The sequence below is a fragment of the Canis lupus genome, chromosome 22 (genome assembly GCF_048164855.1).
Source record: "Canis lupus baileyi chromosome 22, mCanLup2.hap1, whole genome shotgun sequence".
NCBI classification, from domain to species: Eukaryota; Metazoa; Chordata; class Mammalia; order Carnivora; family Canidae; genus Canis; species Canis lupus.
The window spans coordinates 2,354,293-2,367,965 of NC_132859.1; the positions used below are offsets into that span (position 1 = coordinate 2,354,293).

Sequence of the window (13,673 nt, forward strand, 5' to 3'; positions counted from 1 at the left end):
GCGTCTCTGCCTCTCTCTGTGTCTCTCATGAATAAAGAAATAAAATCTTAAAAAAAAAAAAAAAAAAGTAAAATAGGGCATCCCGAGTGGCTCAGGGGTTTAGCGCCGCCTTCAGCCCAGGGCGTGATCCTGGAGACCCAGGATCAAGTCCCATGTCAGGGTCCCTGCATGGAGCCTGCTTCTCCCTCTGCTTGTGTCTCTGCCTCTCTCTCTGCATCTCTCTGTGTCTCTCATGGATAAAAAGTAAAATCTTTTTTTTAAAAAAAAAAAAAGGTAAAATATTGTTTACAAACAAATGTAGAACACCTGTGTTGTCTTACTTTTAGCTTTAGGTCTCATCAATGGGAAAAAATAGAAAAACCAGCCCAGTCTCCTGAACTAGGGGGATGGAAGAGTGGAGCAAAGGGTAGGAGAGGGAGAAGGAGGAAAAGGAGCTTGAAGTTTTTGTGGCTGTCTTGACTGAAGAAAGGTTTAAACAGAAGCTTTGAAATGAGTGATAGGCTCAGTGATCAATAGGGAGGGGGGTTGAGGGGTAGTGAACAGGGTGGGGAAAGAGAGATATGCCCTCCAACACTTCCGGGAACAGCTTTCCTAGTATTCACACATTGAGGCTGAGGCGGAACTGAGGAAGATAAAGCTCTAGAAACACTCCTCTCTTCTCAGTAGTTCTCCTAGCCTTCAGAGATAACAGAGGAAACTGTGTGTGTGGTGGGGGTGGTTGCAGAGGCAGTGGTATGAGGAAGGAGAGAAAAATCTCAGAAGATAATGAGGCTGTGGAGTGTGGGAGCACAGAGCAGAAAATATTCTGGTGCTTGAGAGAACAGGAAGGCGTGTATATAAATGTGTGTGTGTCTCTTTTTAGATCCTTTCATTCAGGAGGCATCTCCCTGGAGACTGAGGAAATGGTAGGAGTCCCCTGGGGTGCTGTCAGCTGTACTTGCTGAACTTCTGGAGGAGTGAAATACTATGTAAAGGCAATGTCTCCAGCCTGCTCCTGGGGAGAGACAGGCCTGGGAGGAGTGGGGGGTTGAGGGGGACCCTTGACCTAAATAAAAAATAAGTTAAGAGACATTTCCTGATGTCGTTCCCTTCCCACTCTCAACCTCATTGCACTAACATCCTTGTCAAGAAGGAAAACTGCCTTGTCCTGTTGCTCCTTTCAGCTCCAGGACAGCTGGAAGGATATTCCCCACATTCATGCCCTTCCCTTCTTTACTTCAAGCCAAACCCCAAAGCCCCCAGGCTCAAAGAAAGGCCATTCCTGGGACAATGCCAATGAAAAGTCCAGAGTGTGTGATTAGAGGGACTTCAGAAATCATGCTATTAAACACACTTCTCAATCACCCTTGTGTCCATGCTCCTCTTTGAAGGCCTGCCTACTAGAGGTTTATTTCTGACCAGGGCCACTAGGGCAAAGGAAGTTTGTGGGATTGAAGCAGCACACCAGTATATTTGCAACAGCCTTCTTTGCTACTCTTTTTCATTGCAAATATAAAGTAATCCATTGGCAGTATGGCTTCTGTGGTTCTATTTATATCATTGCTTCTGGGACCATGTTGAAAACAGAAAACCTTGATAAACAAATGTTTGGAACACAGACTCTTTGAAGAATGGTGACTTACAGGTCTCTAGAAATGCTATCTATGTACTCCAACAAGCATTTCTCATATACCTTATACCAGGGTGGGAAATGCTGTGTCTGTGCTTTCATAAACTGGGCTATTGCTGCTGGTGCTACAGGATGGCTTTAAATTGTATGTTGACAGGGCAGCAAATGCCTCTGAGTCACATCCTGAGAAAATTACCACCATTCTAATTCTCCTTCTGATTACACCAAGGATAAGGTCTTAGTTTGGAACTCAATCTGTAACACTGTTCTAACACTTGCTTATTGCTATTATTATTGTTTTAACAAGTGTAGGCTCAGAGATTTTGGCTGGTTTGGGAGATACAGAGGCCGAATTCCAAACTGGTAACTCTGTGGTTGTATCCAGCCTGCAGATATGATTTGCAGTGTACCATATTAATTCATATGTGTGTGTGTGTGTGTGTATTAGACCACTGTACCATAGTCATTCATTATCATTATATATATATATATATATATACACACACACACATATATATGTGTGTGTGTGTGTGTATGTATTCACTCACGTGAAATATATATATATGTCTTATACCATATGGCATAATATGTATTACTGGTATATACATGGTATATATGTATTAGACCATGTATAGTTATGTGTATGTATATGTATGTGTGTGTATGTATGTACATACATACACACACATACATATGAACTCCAGAAATTTGGCCTAAAACCTCAGATTTCCAGTTTCTGTGGAATACTCAGAACATCTGGCAATCCTAGGCTCAAATTTCTGTATGCCAACAGCTAGCTCTTTTCTTTAAACAGCTGGGCGCAGACGCTCCAGTTTGCCACAGTCTCCACCACTCCTCACTGTGTTATACAGGACCCATATATTCACTCCCATTACCTTCCCAGCCCCTCTAAGCATTTGTGTCTTAGGCCTATTTTAGGAATCCTATGGCTAAAAATGTAGACCACAGTCAAACTTGAATTTGAAGCTGAGGAATTTTGTCTTCATTCTATAGGAAATAGCCATTAATTTTTTAGTAGGGTAGACAAGGCTTAAAAGCAACTCTTTCAAAAATGATTCTTTTATTTGAAGCTAGGAATTAGGAAGGGAGAATGGAAACAGGCTGCTGGTGAAGAGGTAAGCTTAAACTTCATTCCCCAAGAAATGGGAGCTGGGGCCTAGGCTCTGATATGAGTGGGTCTGGCCCATGTGGCCTCTAGACATTCAGTTAAGAGCAGGACTGAAAGCCTTGGGCAGTGCAGGGACAAGCAAAAAGCCAAACTGGCACAGGAAATGCGTGGTCATCAGTGAGTTGACGCTTGCTGGAACAGAGCCTACAGGGGCTTTTTGATGCGGAGATGGGGTAGGGGGGTGGCTCAGATAAGGGCCTACAAGCAGGAAGGGAACATCAAACAGGTCAGGGTACTTCTGGCCAGGCAGGCAATGGTCATACGAGGGTGGTGGTTGTGGGGATGGAAATAATTAGAGTTAAGAGCCATTTAGAAGGAAGATCCAGTAATATTGGTGAAAGAGGAAAGAAGGTCTGAAGGAGGAATAAAAAATGATTCTAAGACTTCTAACTTAGGAGCCAAGGAAATAGTGGTACTATTAGCACATAGAAAGGTGAGGAGGAGGAAGAAATTTTTAAGTATATGAAATATGAGGTGCCATTAGGATGCCCACTAGGCACTGGAAGGACTGAGTTTACAGAGGTCTAGGCTGAAAATAATATTAGGTCATCATCTGCACAAAGATAAGAGATGAAGAGAGAGGGAAAGGAAAAAAAGGAGAGTAAGGAGTAAATCTTGGAGCAAATTTAAATTTTGGGAGTCCATGGAAGTATTGTAAATGATGTGAGATGGAAGAAGAGAAATATTTAGTTCCATGCCAGTCAAGGGGCAAGGCCCCTTGTTTTGTTAAGTTTTAAATTTTGTTAAGTTAAAACCTTCAAAGACCAAAGCAAATGAGAACCAAGAAACAGAAACAGAGCTAAAGGAAAGTGTTTTCTAGAGAGAAGATATCTACATTCATTCATTCAGCAAGTATTTATTGAGAACCTGGCTTTTTTTCCAGGCCCTGAACAAATAGAGGCAGGCAAAACTGAGACCCTGTCCTGATGGAGCTTACATTTTCTGGGAGAAGACACACATCACACAAAGATTGATTGTAGTCCACAGTGCTACCAAGAGAAACACAGCAAGGTAAGTTAATAGATCATGACATGGTGGTCCAAAAAGGCTTCTCTGAAGAGGTGGCATTAACAGAATCCTAAAGTGAGCAGTGGGCCATAAAAATAGGGAGAATATTCCAGGTAGAGGGAACGCAAGGGCCAGGCCTGAACCTGGCACATGCTTGGTGGGTATGAGAATAGCAAGGAGGCCAGAGTAGCTGCAGAACAAGGGAAAGGGGGGAGCCAGGGGCTGGGTCATGAAGGACCATATAGGCTGGTTGGAGGGTTGAAATGAGATAATCATATGGTGTTACTTCACTCTGGAAAGGACCACTGTGGATATCTATCTGGCTGTGGCTTGAAGAGTGGGGCCAGGAAAGGTACAAGAGCATAAGCAGACAGTGAGGAGGTCCTTACAGTGGCTGAAGTGGGAGATGGTGATTTGGAGCAGGAGGAGTATAGAGGGAAGCAGCAAGATGGATGTTGGAGGGATGGAGCCATTCAAGCAGGAGACCTCACAGGTGCTGTGAAAAGCAGGGAGGAATAGAAATGAGAGCATAGCGGGAGGAGGAAGGAAACTGTTACATGAAAGAATAAAATCATTCATACTCGGGGCTGTGTAGAAGTTCTAAGGCACAAGGAAGGCAGGCTACTCTGGCCTTCAACTCAACCACTTTTGTTTTTTCTTATGGATCCCAGTGGAATAGCTATGGATATTAGAAGAAAGTGAATTTGTCAGTTTTGAAAGAAGATCAACTTGGGAAGAAAACTTGATTTTGTCTTTCCAGTGTATGACAGGAAAATGTTGACCTCTCCAGACCTCAAGGGTATGTCTAAAACAGAGAGCTTTTTACCTCAGAAAAAGTGGAGTCTTAAGAATAATACCTCGAGACCTCTCCTCCTTAGCCTGACTCCATGGTTTCCTGGACTCTGTGTACCAGCATGTGGTGGCCTCTGTGGCCTCTGTGGCCTATCTGAGGGTCAGCAGCCTCTTGTCTTCTCCATACTACGTAGCTTGGTCCGTCTGGCTCTCCAGTCTGCACACTGGCACTAAGTCAATATTCTCGAAGTACTCATCTCTGGCCTTTTCTCAAAAACCTTCAGGGGCCCTTATTGTTTAGAAAATTGAAGTAAGTGCCTTTTCCTAATGGCCCCAGCCTACATCCGTGTCCTCTTGGTTTTCTACTCATTCCAGGTTGCAGACAAAATGGCACTGCTTGCTGTTCTCCAAACACGTACCACCTTTTCCTACCTCTGTGCCTTTGTGCCTCCTCTTCCCCAAGTATTGTTCCCATCCTTCTCTGCCTCTAGGAAATGTAGTTCCCATTCAAGACCCATCTCTAATAAATTTTCTCCATCAAGTCTTTGGAATATGACCATTCTCCTTAAAATCTTTTCATGACCCACTATTCTTGTGGAGCTTGCCAGATTCTTTGTATATTGGGATTACCTGTGTGCTTATCTTAGTAGTCCCTACTCCTTCCCCACATTAGATTGGGGCTTTAAGGAGAAACCTCCTTTTTCCTCTCGTTTATAACATCTGAGGTCAGTAGCACAAGGGCTTGAACATAACAAGCAGTCAACAAATACTGAATTGGATTGTTCTTCACATGAGACAAACAAGAATTCTGAAATCAGAATGTGGGAAAAACAACTTGGAAACAAGTATGCACAAATGTTGGAATATTCTGCAAAGAAAAGCAGATAGATAGCCAGTTAGATGGGCATGGGCATGGTGGGCAGCCAATCTCATGGGCCTACCAGTGAAGAAGGCATAGGCCTAGAGCCAGGATTACAAGGCCACCCTCCCACATGTGGCCCTGCTATCTAAACTAGACACCCCAAAGGTCCCCAAGACTGTAGAAATTATGGGTGCTGCTCTCACCTGAGGCAGTTGCTCTCCTGCTTATAAGCTCTCCCAGGTAGCTCAGGAAAGTCCCTTACCAGTCATTTTATGTAATAGCTGCTTGAGCAGAACAGCTGACCCCCTCCACTCTCTTAATTTGTGTGCCTACTCCTAGCTATAAAGATCTTGGTTCACCTCAGACCAGTTCAGATTTCCTCCTCATTATTGCAGATATTATGGTTCTCTTTAACTGTTTATCACCATGAAATTACCCCCAAACTGTGACCTGTACCTAGCTGTCAACGTAAGTTGGCACAGTAGACTCCTAATCCCCCAACAGCCATTTCACTGCTAGAACATGAAAGGACTACTGCCATTACTTAACTCAGCTGTCCCCCAACTAGGCTGCAAAGCAGAACCAGCTGTATAAGTTTCCTGGGTGGTTCTCCCACAGCCTTGGGAATGTTGTACTCTCTGCCCTCATAACTGAGGACTCTGAGGTCAGAGCACTTGGCCATCTGATCCAAGGTCATGCTGCTGGTGCTGACAACACTTCCTTAACACTTCACAAGGTACCTGATTTCATATGATCCTCCAATAACCCACAAGGGTGGTGTTATTACAGGATCATCCCCAGTTTACAGAGGAAGGAAAGAAGCTGCAGAGCAAGCGATTTATCCAAGGTCTCATTGTTAATGAACAGACTGAACTTGCACCCAGATTTCTTGAGCCCCAGACCTGCCATCTTTTTACTGCAAAATAAGGGTCCTGAGCACAGGCGAGGGGTTGTTGGGACTGGGTGGAAAGGACAATCCAGATTCCATATAGTTGGGCTCCCTATTTCTTGCGGTCATCTCAAAGAAGTGGGTATTATGCAAAGCTATGCATAGACTCATTGCAAACAAGCTTTATGAGGTTTATAAAGATCAATTTAGCTTCTTAAACAGATTTAACTATGAAAGTGTTCAAATATACAAAATTAGAAAAAATAGCATAATTAATCCCTATTTACCCCATATCATGATTCAATAATAATCCCAGTTTTGCCACATTTCATCTAGCCTTTTGTATCACTTCTTTTTTTTTCTTTGAAGTTCTTATATTTAAATATTCTTAAAGCAAATCCCAGACATTATGTCATTTCTTCTCTTCATACTTCAGGATGCATCTCATAAAAACACCCAACCTTTGTATTTGAAGGAGTGTGACTTTGGGGGCAGAGTCACCTGGGACTTCCTGTACCAGGACCATGGATTCCAGTGAGCACCGCAGATCTGTCCAAGTGCGCTGGCAGGTCTGTGTTGCACTCTGGCACCAGGTGTGGGTTCTTAGTCATTCTGGCTGGCAAACACATTTTGGACTCCATCCAAACTTTCTGACACATTCAGGTGTTGATTTAATCCAGGTCCAGTTTGCCAGTTGCTGCTGAGTGCCTCCTTACCTGCCTGAAGACTGTCAGAAAAGGAAGTAGGGAAACAGCCTTAAGACAACAATTACTCAGTTCTCAGTTCACAGGTAGGACCATAACCCATCCCTGCAATAAGGTACAGGTCATAGAGTCCTACTGCCCTAAATCTGAGACAGTCACAGAGCAAAAAGGAGTCAGTTGGAGTGGTCTAGCACACATCAGACCGGAAAGAGTAGTCATTATTTTTAACAACAAATTGTTAAATATTTTCCGAACTGATACTAGAGCACCCACAAGCCACACTAAGCTGAGAAGGGCTCTAATATCACCTCCGCAGCAAGGGGTAGGGTATGACAAGAGGGCCCTTTTATAGGTCCCTTGGCTGAGGTTGTCCTCCTGCTACTGGCCACCAGCTGTCTCCATCAGTGCTACACCTATGAAAGCAAAAGTCAGAGTCCTGAAATGTGGAGTGGAACTGGTCCATCTAAAGCTCTAGTCCTAGCCGTGGGTGTTGCCTCAACCTGCAGACTCCCCTTTGTCTGCCTGGCCAGCCCCCCTACTTCCCTGCCAACCCGAACAAGGCATTCTGAGGAAGCTCCAGAATGTCAGCCCACTGAGATTCTTCACCGTTCATTCTGCTGACGCACCACCCAACACAGGCTGGACACAGGAACCACAACTTTGGGTTGAGTTACCCACACTTCTATTTCTGGGAGACCGCTGCATATGTTTGTCCTAAAACGCTTTGGGAAGCAGGAATAGCCAAGCTCGACACATTTTTACAAACACCTACTAGTTTCCACTTTTAATTCGAGTAACAGCTACTTGACTCCTTAGTAGTTGCACGAGGATCCTAGTCCTCGGTTCTGCCGCCACCGTGCTAGCTGACACCCATTGACTCACCTAATTAAATTCTTTTCTCACAGGATCACATTCCGGTTTTCATGTGGGTGAACAGGGACTGAGACAATCAGCGTGGTAGTTATTTTTTAACTCAGAGGGATATTGATGTCATCTGATACCAAGATGCGTACCCCAAATTGAGATCACGCTGCATGTGGCATCATTTCTAGATAAATTTGTTTGGCTTTAGGACACTTGGAACAACCACTGAAAAACTTAATATTTTAATTGATCTAACCGGTTGTTTTGTGTAAGATTATTTGACAGGTACCAGCTGTTAAATTTTATCTGAATCAGAGTGGAGGCTAGATGAGGCTAGATGAGGTGCCTAGGGCACAGTTTAAGGAGGCATTTACTCTCAGGGTCATGCAACTATCTTTTTTATTTTTTTAAAGATTTTAAACTATTCATGAGAGACACAGAGAGAGAGGCAGAGACATAGGCAAAGGGAGAAGCAGGCTCCCTGCGGGGAGCCTGATGTGGGACTCGATCCCAGGACTCCGGGATCACTACCTGAGCCAAAGGCAGATGCTGAACCACTGAGCCACCCAAGTGCCCTGGAAAACACTTTAAATCAGATTTTTCCACCAATGGCTTCCAACCTGGTGGTGGATTAAAAATATCTGGAGAGCGCTTTATTTTTTAATTGACTTTTTTAAAAGATTTTATTTATTTATTCATGAGAGACACAAAGAGAGACAGAGAGAGGGAGAGACACAGGCAGAGGGAGAAGCAGGCTCCATGCGGGGAGCCTGATGTGGAACTGGGTCCCGGGTCTCCAGGATCGGGACCTGGCCTGAAGGCAGGTGCTAAACCGCTGAGCCATCCAGGCTGCCCCTGGAGAGCATTTTTTAAAGGCACAGTTTCCCTGGGTCCCACGGTAGATGTTCTGTTGTAGTTTATCAGTGGGGTCCAGGCATTCCTATTGTCAAAGCTATGAAGATGATTCTAATGTTCCCAGGGCTGGGAACCACTGTTTAGGCCAATCATGATGCCTAATCTGGGACTGTTATTGAGGGTCTATTAGCAAGGAGGAAGGAGGTGAGGGTAAGAGGGTGAGTTCAGATAGTGATTCCCAAACTTGTCTACAATTTTGAATTACTTGGGAATCTTCTAAAAATTCCAAAGTTCAGGATATACTTCAGTTAAATCATATCTGTTGGGGTGGGACACCAGCATGAATAGACGCTGAAGTGCCTCAGGTGATTCCAAATGCAGACAATTCTGGGAATCCCATGGTTAAGAGAAGATTGCCATGAAGGTGATTGCAGTTGAACACTAAAAGGAGGATATGAAGGGAGGTTATGCAGATTAGAGGAGAGAAACCTGGAGACTTATTTAATTATCGTTTCCAAGTGTGTGAGAAAATTTCACGAAGAATGCTGTTGTCCATCTGAATTGAAGACTAGCAAGGAGGAAATGGGATTAACTTGGCCAGAGCTCTTGGGTTCAGTGCAAAGAAGTATTTTCTAGCTGCAAATTGTTACAATGAAATGTAGTGCAATGAGAACAGGGTTGTGCAATCTTGTCATTTAAGAACTATAAAAATAGTATAGATTCTCATCTACTTACAGTGTTTTAATGTCATTCTATCTGAAGGTGAAGAGGTGGATGAAATGACCTATCTAGATTTCTTCTTTGAAAATTTTCTATTTTATTCTTCTTCTCCTCATTTCACATCTCAACTTAAAAGACAGACCTTGCATTAACAATTCAAAGAAAATATGACCTTTGCCCGATATCTGCTTGAATGGATAAAATATCTGACAGCTAGTAATAGTTTGAGATGCCAACTAGCTCAAAACTGTTTGGATTTCTAAAAGGCTATTTTGAGCTTCTAAATGACAAGCATACTGCCAAATAGAGAGGGCCCTCCGAATTTGAATTGAATAGGTTCTTGTGTTCGAAATGTAAATGTTGTGCTCAAGGATGATTCACCATCAGGGCTGAGTCCCGCTACACACACACACACACACACACACAACCAGAATAGCTATTTTCATGCCACACAGAAATAATGCATGTGTTTAAATATAGCCACAATTAAAATGTGTTCTCCTCTGTACATAAAAATGTCACTGGGCTATTGTCAGAAGAACATGCCCTCTGAATTGTCTTTTGCAGCGCTGGCATTAGATTTACCCTGATCATACCTAACCTTAATACCAGGAACATGTACCAGTCCAACTGCTGGCATTTGAGTTCAGAGAAAGGCCATTGATGGAATAAATCCATACTCAATGGATCTTAGGTTGAAGATCCTCAAAATTTAGGAGTGTTGTTCCCAAACATTGCTACACATTAGAATCACAATGGGAGCTTTTAAATACCTGATGCCCAGGTTCCATTCTACACCAATTAAATCAGAATGATTGGACAAGGAAGCCAGGCATCAGTAGTTTTTAAGACCCCTACGTGATTCCCTTGTGCAGCAAAGTTTAAGAGCCATTGCCTTAGTCACCTTCATTATGGAATCTAAAATCTGTTACAGAGAGAATTTCTCTAAGGTCTTTTGTCGAAATAGGACAAAATAGGAGTAGTAAATAGTAGTAGAAATAGGAATTAGGTAAATTTTCTTCCTTCCTGGGTGTGATGGAGATTAATTGTCCCAAACATTCACCCCTCTTAATTCCTCCATCATAAGAGAACCTCTAATAGTTCATTGACTACATAGCCACTCAGAATCTAAGACTACTTTTCCCAGCCTCCCTTGCATCAGGGTGTGGCCTTATGTCTCAAGTCTGGCCAGTGAAATTAAGTGGAAGTGATCTATGCATATTCCTGGACAGTCCTTAAAGGAAAGGTGTGTATTTTTTTCCCTTCCACCTCTTGCTTGTCAGAATGCAGGTATAATAGTTGAAGCTCCAGAAGCCAATTGGACAGTGAAATGATTTTGGAAAAAATTGAAGCCATACGAAACAAAGGTCGAAGGAGCCTGGTTCCCAATCCACAGAGGTTGATATTGACCCTAGAGTGACCAACTATCTCTGGGCTTCTTAACAGGTAAGAAAAATAAACTTCTGTCTTGTTTATGGCACCATTTCTGTTAATTGCAGTTGAATTTAATTCAAACAGACTCAGTGGTTCTCCAAGTTTGGTAAATGTCAGACACACTTACGAAGCATATCGAAGTAGGTGATTCTGGTACTAAATTTGAGAATAACTATAGATACCCTGGGAGCTAGAGACGATGCATGGTGAGGGTAAAACTTTGAAAGTAATGATTGATTAGACTCATTTTGGAAAAGGAAATCTACTAGATAAAATATTTAGCAGTACAGTGTGGTGGTTAAAGACTTCAGCAGGAGACAGCCCTATACTTAAATCCTGGATTTGCCATCCACCAGCCACTAGTAACTTAACTTCTTTTAGCTGGTCTCCTCGTTTATAAAATAGGCCAGTAACAGTAGCTGGTGGTGGTGGTATGATCAAAGTTAGGGAGGAAATCTAAGACAATGCTTAGTATAGTAACTGCCACATAGTAAAAGCTCAGTTAAGTCTTGACCTGAAAAAAAAATGATGGTAGAGTTTATTATCTGGCTTTGAATTTCCATTTTAGCTCCTGACTATTTAGTTCTACTCTGTACATTGTGTAGGCCACTAACCCCATATATCAACACTTCACTCTTAGGATGACTATAATTTTAAAAAGATAATAAGAAATATTGGCTAGAATGTGGAGAAATTGGAACCTGTAACATTGCCGATAGTGTTATAAAATGTTGTAATCACTTTGGAAAATAGTTTAGCAGTTCCTCATAATGTTAAACATAGAGCTGTCATATGACCCAGCAATTCTCCTAGGTGGGTAGCAAGAGAAATGAAACCTATGTCTACACAAAAATTTGTACACAAGTGTTCATAGTATTATTATTCATAGTAGTCACAAAATGGAAAAAAACAAATGTTCATCCACTGATGAATAGGTAAACAAACATTCGATACAATGAGATCTTATTTGGCAATGAAAAGGAAGTAAGTATTGATACATGCTGTAACATGGATGAACTTTGAAAACAGTATTAAAGTGAAAGAAGCCAGTCATCAAAAAACAACATGCCCAGAGTAGACAAATCCCAGAGATAGAAGGTAGATTAGTAGCTGCCTTGGGCTGGGGGTGGGGGAATGGGAATGACCACTATTATGTACAAGGTTTCCTTTTGGAGTGATAAAATGTTCTAAAATTATATAGTGGTGATGATTGCACAACTCTGAATATGCAAAAAAAACATTGATTGTACACTTTAAATGGTTGAATATTATGGAATATGAATTAAAAACAAAACATGATGCACTCCCTCCCACCCTCCCAAACATTTAAGAAACTAACTTTGCAGGAAAATAGAGAAAATATAAAAGGCAACATCATTTAATGGAAGGAACATTGGCTAAGAGACAACACCTAGACATCTAGTCCTGCATTTGCTGCTTACTACTAACAGCAGGGCCAAGCTCAAGTCTCTTTATTTCTATCTTCGGTCTCTTCATTTATTAAAAAATAAGGTTTCCATTTCTAGTATTTGGTGGCAATGATGTTTTTCCTCTTGGCCGGATAGAGCAGCTGTTGCATCAGATTCTCAAGGGGATTCATGATCCAACACATGTAAGAGCTGCTACTTCTGACTTCATTCAGCCCTGTACTCTCCTTAAGGGAGAAAGTCTGATGAAATACCTACAGGAGATCCCCAGGTTGCCAGGCCAATGAAACTTCCCTTTCTCAGCAGGAACTACATAGTATATTCCCCAAGGAATCCTGCAAAGATCGGGCATCATGTTCCAACTCAATTTTGATTGAAGCATTTGGTTCAGGCATTTTCCTTCCCTTGCAGGCCAAGAAGAGTGTGAGGGAGAGAATTAAAGCACTCTTCAAGATACCTCTGCTCAAAATTATTTTCCTTATACTATATCAAGAACAAAACAAAACAAGCCTTACCAAGTACAGACTCATCTCAAAAATAATAACATTAATATGGAAGAGGACTCAACATCCGTTTCAATATTCTAGTCTCACTGATGTGGGAATCAATGACTGGAGGTTTATATGACTTGCTCACAAAACCATTATCTATAGAACTAAGACTAGAATGATTATAGATTCCAATTCTGATGCCTTTTTCTTTGACCTTGTGTAATACATCTTCTCAGTTGAATTTCACAGAGTGAGTGAGGGAAGATTAAGCCTTATATACACCTTAGTTTCATTTAACAATCATAATGATTAAATTACAAGTGAATGCTGAAGGAATTAAATCTCAGCATTTATATGAAAGTATTACATCAATGAAATATAAGGCCAGTGTTTCCAAAGTCTTGTTGAAAAGTTGGTATGCTTCCTACCTCAGAACTTGGCCGTCTTCCCTTCTCTAGGCTCACTTTGTTAGTGATCCCATACGGTCTCACTACTTTATGTACTCCTTTCCCTTCTTCATAACTCATATCCGATCCATCAGGAAATCCTGTTGTCTTGACCTTCAAAATATGTCAAGAATCCAACCCCTTCTCCATTTTCATTGCTGCCATACTGATCCAAGCCACCTTTCTTCCCTGGATTACTGCCACTGCCTCCTAACCATTCCCTTACTTCTGCTTGCTCACTTAAATCTGATCTCAATATAAGAGGCAAAGCAATGCTTTGTAAGAATGAAATCTTGTTATTTGTGACAATGTAAATGGACCTAAAGTGAAATAAGCCAAAGAGAAAGACAAATATCCTATGATTTCACTTAAACATGGAATCT

General features: G+C 41.9%; 1 long non-coding RNA gene across 25 annotated transcripts in view; it reads left to right on the plus strand.

Moving 5' to 3' along the window:
* LOC140613785 (uncharacterized) overlaps nucleotides 1-13,673 on the plus strand; it is a 99,614-nt gene that overhangs the window by 30,540 nt on the left and 55,401 nt on the right. For 16 of the 25 annotated variants that reach the window (XR_012014655.1, XR_012014650.1, XR_012014649.1 and 13 more), the window contains 3 exons: nucleotides 3,682-3,809; nucleotides 4,478-4,605; nucleotides 10,776-10,938. This is a non-coding gene — a long non-coding RNA (uncharacterized lncRNA). Of the gene's footprint in view, nucleotides 1-862; nucleotides 906-2,700; nucleotides 2,746-3,681; nucleotides 3,810-4,477; nucleotides 4,606-6,785; nucleotides 6,919-7,029; nucleotides 7,140-10,775; nucleotides 10,939-13,673 lie in introns of all 25 variants that reach the window. The other 9 variants (XR_012014646.1, XR_012014660.1, XR_012014645.1 and 6 more) reach the window with 6 other exon arrangements.